This window comes from Vombatus ursinus, unplaced genomic scaffold (assembly GCF_900497805.2).
Source record: "Vombatus ursinus unplaced genomic scaffold, bare-nosed wombat genome assembly UNPS02014784.1, whole genome shotgun sequence".
NCBI lineage: Eukaryota > Metazoa > Chordata > Mammalia > Diprotodontia > Vombatidae > Vombatus > Vombatus ursinus.
The window spans coordinates 5,816,407-5,822,406 of NW_020954562.1; the positions used below are offsets into that span (position 1 = coordinate 5,816,407).

Sequence of the window (6,000 nt, forward strand, 5' to 3'; positions counted from 1 at the left end):
TTTTGTTCCAGTCATTGTCTGTCTACCCAGAAGCTGGACAGGGTGTGGAGAGCTCAGTCCTGGACATGGGCTTGCCTGTTTACTTGCCAAGGTTAGAGCTGGAGAAGAGGAATCTCTTGGTAGGGAGGGAGCAGAGAAGCTCCCTTTCCAGGGGTATGCGACCAAGCAAAGCCGAGTATTGATTTGGCTAGGCATCTACTTCTTTGTCTCACCTGCTTACCAGGCACGATGGTGCAGTCAGCAGCGAACATACACTTCAAGCTATATTTTCTAAATGTGGAGGGGGGGGTATATTCCCTCCCTCTCCCATATAGAATGCAGGCTCAAATTCTTCCCAGAACTCATCCCTATTTTTTCAGTCCTATCCAGTTCTTTTTTATTCCTCTGTGTTTTGGCAGCAGAATAAAAACAGACTAGAATTGCAGACTCAAGTATTTCCTAGAACCCCTGGGACTCTTGCCTTGCTCTTGGTTTGGTTTCCCAGTTGACTAGAGAAGGGTTGTTTTTTGTTTTGTTTTTTTTTTTTTTAAATCTGAAAATAGTGTTGAGCTCTCAGAGATAAGAAATAGAGGCAAGGCACTGAGAGAAGGAGCAATCTGAGGCTCTTCTCCTAGGACAAGTTGGGACAGACAGCCTGAAAGCAGGGAACACAGAAAATGACAGCAGCAAACTCGGCCTGATTTTTAAGTGGCCTCTGGTTCACAGACTTGGCAGGATTTGGGGGTTAAAGAAGTTTGAAAGAGTGAAATGAATTATTCAGTTGCTGGGCTGTTGGGTTTTGCTTTCAAGGGAAATGTTTCCAATTTGAACCAGCTGGAAGGGGAGTCTGAAAAGATACAGAAAACAGTGACCATCCTTTGGAATTTAGTCTGGGAATAGCCCTAGGAGGCCACACTTAGGCACCTAAGTACGACAACTACAGAAATTATGGATCCAGGAACATTGTAGCGCTCAGCCCTCAAGTTTTTCCATGAAATAAAAAAATGGCTCCAATCTGACACCTAAAAAATAGCAGCACGTATTCCTGCTCACATTTGTGGTCAAACACACTCAGCTTTTTGTCAAGCCTAAGAAAGCTGCTATTTCCAATGCGTTGTCCAGTGTAATACAATTTTAGCAAATATTTATGAAGCTCTTACTTTATACCAGGGGGTAGGGTTAAAAGACAAAAACAACTCACGAATACGGAAGGAAGAAGAGGGTGCATAGACGCTATAGAGCTAATCTCTTCCTAAGGTGGGCAGCAGTAGGAGAATTTCAAAGATAATATCACAAAACAGATGTTTCTTTGTGGTGTTTTCGCCTTCTCTGAAAATCCATAATGCATATCCTAATGACCTTGTGGTTGAAATGAGAGAGGTGGGGCCAGAGGTTTGAAAAGAATGAGGAGGAAATCTCTAATAACTAGTAACCGTGTCTAAGATGAGTCTGGGCTTCATTATCTTAGAGGGACACCTGTGCAGACTTAACCAGAAATAAATAATTTTTGTACCCTCTTTGCCTCAATTGTACCTTTTGTAGGCCTAGCTGTTGTCTGAGTGATCATTCTCCTCCCTTTGCAACACTTAGTCATAGAATATATTAGCTAAAAGAGCCCTTGGAGATCATTTTTGGGAGGGTGAAGGAGAGCATTTATTTAGCATCTACTATGTTCTAAGTGCTTCATAAATATTTCATTTGATTCTCACAACCTACCAGGGCGGTAGCTGCTATGATTCACCTCATTTTAAAGTTGAGGAAACTGAGGCAAACAGAGGTTGAGTGACTTGCCTAGGGTTACACAGTTAGTAAGTGTTTAGGGCAAATTTGAACTCGAGTCTTCTTGAATCCAGGTCTGTCCTGCTCCACCTAGCTGTCTCTGGCATTTTGCCCAACCACTCATTCTACTGAGGATAAAAATGACAGAAGTACCTAAATTTGATGTTTTTAACTTTTTTTCATTTCAACATTTTTTAAACCTTTTAACACTTTATTTTACCCTCAGAAAATGTCCTTGTCTCTGTACTAGCTGGGAAAAGGATGTGTTTTCATACATGCATGTTCCCTGTAGTGTGCCGTGATTCCTGAAGGCAAAGAAGAGTACTCACTCCACTGGGAGCCCAAACAAAGGCCTTTTGGTGTTGTCTCTGAAACTGACTGGGCTGGACTTCTTTCAACCCATAGAGTTTCAGCAGTGCAGCCCAAGTTCAGAGAGCCTTTCTCAATCCAAAGGTCATACAGGAATGACCATCAAGCACCCGGTGTGGCATGAAGCATCTCTAGGCTGGGATAAAGCATCAGAGTAGGACTTTTAGCAATTCCCCTATTAGTAACATTCACTGAAGTATTTTACAATACAGTCAGAATCTGGATCAGGTTGTCTGACATGTTGTTTTCCCTTAAAACTTATATATATATGAATATTTACTCCTAAGCAAACCTTTGTAATGGTGTTAATATGAGTAATTATAGCTAGCAATAGTTAGCATTTATGTAGCACTTTTAAGATTTGCAAAGCATTTAATTTTATATATATATACATATATATACATATATATACATATATATATATATATACTTATTTTGTTAGATATTTCCCAATTATGCAAAAAAAAAGTATACTTCAATCTGCACTCAGAGCTCATCAGTTCTTTCTCTGGAAGTGGATAGCATTTTTCATCATGGGTCCTTTGGAATTGTATTGGATCATTGCTTGATCAGAGTAGCTAGGTCTTTCACAGTTGATCATCCTTATAGTATATTATTTGTTGTTACTATGTGCAACATTCTCCTGGTTCTGCTCACTTCACTTTGCATCAGTTCATATAAGTCTTCCCAGGTTTTTCTGAAACCATCCTGCTCATCATTTCTTATAGCACAATAATATTCCATCACAATCACATACAACAACTTGTTGAGCCATTTTCTGGTTGATGAACATCCTTCCCAACTTCCAATTCTTTGCTACCACAGAAAGAGCTATTATAAATATTTTTGTACAGATAGATCTTTTCCCCTTTTCTTTGATCTCTTACAGAGCACTTTACATATTATCTTATTTGATCCTCACAACAAGTCTATGAAAATAAGTGTTATTTGTACCCTATTTTAAAGATGAGGAAACTGAGTCTAAAGGAAGTTGAGTGACTTACATAGCTAGTAAGTGTCTGAGGCAGAATTTGAACTCAGCTCTTCCTAAGTGTAGCAGTATTCACTCTGCCACCTATATACATATGTACATATATATGTGTGTGTGTGTGTGTGTATGTATGTACTGGACTTGGATATCTATTTGATACTTTGCTTCCTGATCTGTAAAGTGAGGATAAGGATACCTGAAATAACCTAGCACAGTTTTGAGGTTAGTCTGGGAACTGGAATCAATTCATTCTATGGAAAGTGCTTTGCAAACTTCAGAATGACATAGAAATGTTTGCTGTTGTTACTTGTCTTCTCTATGCCTTGTTTTTGTGGAAATTGCAGAAAAGCAGAGATTGAACCATCTATTTGTGTTTGTAGTTCTAAGGCTCTGGATCTGTTGTCAATGGGGACTTCTTCTACAAGAATGCATTTAGGCAAAAAAAAAGAATACATTTAGAGAGATCTCTTTTAAAAATTGCAAAGGGATGTGGCTAGAGTAAGTCAAGATCTTTACATAGGGAAGGCTGGCACCCCAGACCTAACCTGGATGACTTTTGAAGGAGTGGGGAAGGTGGTAGAGAAAGGGATGGGTGATGGAATCTTTTAGCAGCATTTTTTTCTTGTAAAGGATAATTTAAAGTAGTCCCTTTTAACTCATTTTTGAAGCTATAAATTCCTCAACTTCCTGTGATGTCATGTGGGGCACTGTGTAAAAATAAGATATGGGTGGGAAAAAAGTGTTTGGGTTTTTTTTGGTGCTTTTTTCTATCCAAAATGAAACTTGTCATCATTTTGACCCTTTCTCTCCAGATACATGGTAATGGATGTTGGATAGCAGTGATAATTGAGTCTTAAGAAAAATTATATGGATATTGAGGAGGGGCTACCTTTCAAGGTCTCAGGAGGTTTCTTTTTCTCATCTGTGGAATTTGCTTGGTTGTGAGCTCCTTTTGAGCAAATGGTTGTTGATTGATTCTGGCTACAATACTTTAAAGGCACATGAAATATTACTAAGGTTTGAAGATGAATAATAGGCTATATTTTTGACTGGTACCTTCCAGAAGACACTTTATGGAAATTCTTACTCTGCTTTTTCCTCTAAGGGAGTTTGGGATTGAAAACAGAACGTGTATTTTTAAAGATGAGGGAACTGAGTGAAAGGGAAGTTGCATTAGCTAGTATTTATCAATATTTCAAAATAATAATGGACATAGAAAATTTGTATTGGAGGTGATGTAAGCAAAGGAACTTTTGTCATGATTTTTCTCCTTTAAGTAAGTATTATTGGGGGCAGCTAGGTGGCACAGTGGATGGAGCGCCGGCCCTGAAGTCAGGAGGACCTGAGTTCAAATCCAGCCTTAGACCAAACACTTGACACTTACTAGCTGTGTGACCCTGGGCAAGTCACTTAACCCCAATTGCCTAAAAAATATTTTTTTTAAATTAAAAAAAAATAAAATAAGTATCATTGATGTCTTTTATTTATATATTAGTCATTTCTCGTTCTACCTGAGCCCTGCCTTTACCCAAGGAAGGGAACTTTGGGGTCACCTAAGGGAGGCTCAAATTAATAAAGTAACTTGTTAACTCAAGGTCAAGCAGGTAAAAAGGTCAATGCCAAGTCTTGGGCTTGGTACTTCTGACTCTTGCTTTGTCTTTGTGTCTTTGGCCCATTCAAGTGATGGGAATGATTACTAAGAAGTATTTCAAACTCATTGTGGGAGATCTCTCTCCCTCTACCCCGCCTCATTCCATGTTCTTCTTCCTTCTTTCTTTCCTCTTTCCCAGCTTCTTGCTCTCTATCTACACACACGCACACACACACACGCCATCCTGGGAAGAACTGTGTCTGCCTTATCCACACTAGAATTCTGCCTATAGTTTTGCCTATCCCTATTCCCTGGGCAACTTAATTTCTTAAATGAGTCCCTTGGTGTCATTATAGAACTGAAGGCAGAGGGAGAAAAATCATATTCTGCCCCTGCCCCCCACCCCACCAAGAGCTCTTTCCTTAGGATAAGTTTTAGGTGCTGGCAGTGCATTCGAGTAGATATGTCCTATAGGCAGTTAGAAATATAGGTCTGCTGTTAAGTAGACTGTTGGGTGCTGAATGCATTCTAATAGATGCTGGTTTGAAGCCTTGGGGAGAAGAGAGAGAGGAGGAGAAGGCTGAAGACAGATCTTGTGCATAAAGGAGCAGGCTGCAGAAAAGGGATCCACAAGGAGAGACCAAGAAAGGATGGTTGGAAAGTTAAAGGAGATTGAGGAGGGGCAGGGGTAAAGGGAGCAGAGTCTCCAGATGTAAGGGACATGGTCCAGCATGGACGTGCCGCTCAGAGGCTGAGCGGGACAGGGCCTGAGAAGAGCTAATCAGAAGGTTGTTGGTGACGTCTGAGAGAACAGTTAAAGGAGAGTGGTCAGAAAGGAAGCCAAATGAGGAGGGACTGTGGAGTGAGTGGGTGATGAGGAGGTGGAGGCGATGATAAACCGTGCCTTGGAGTTATCTCCGAATCCTCCCTCCCTCCCTTTCTCATCCATCAGTAACCAGAGTCATTTTGATTCTATCTACCCAGAACATACTTTGCATTTCCTCCCTCCTCTGCATTCCCACAGTCCTCATTCAGGCCCCCATTGCCTCACACCTGGATGTTTTTCCCTCCCTGCTCCTGCCTGTACACCATTGCCATAGCCACCTTTGCAGTGTCAGTGAATATCTCTTATCGGCAGCCCACCGGGGTGAAAAGAAAACAAACAACTTTTCAGGGTCTCCCTATTGCTCACAAAACAAAGTCCAAACTCCTTAATTTGGTGTTCAAGGCTTTCTGCTATCTGTATCCAGCCTACCTTTCAAATATTTTCCTCTTGTTTTTTCATGGACTT

The 6,000-nt window shown here is 40.6% G+C and overlaps 1 protein-coding gene across 2 annotated transcripts in view; it reads left to right on the top strand.

Moving 5' to 3' along the window:
• The window catches only part of SMAD1 (SMAD family member 1), a 91,972-nt gene that overhangs the window by 59,082 nt on the left and 26,890 nt on the right, over positions 1–6,000 (top strand). The gene's annotated exons all lie outside the window — the stretch shown is intronic.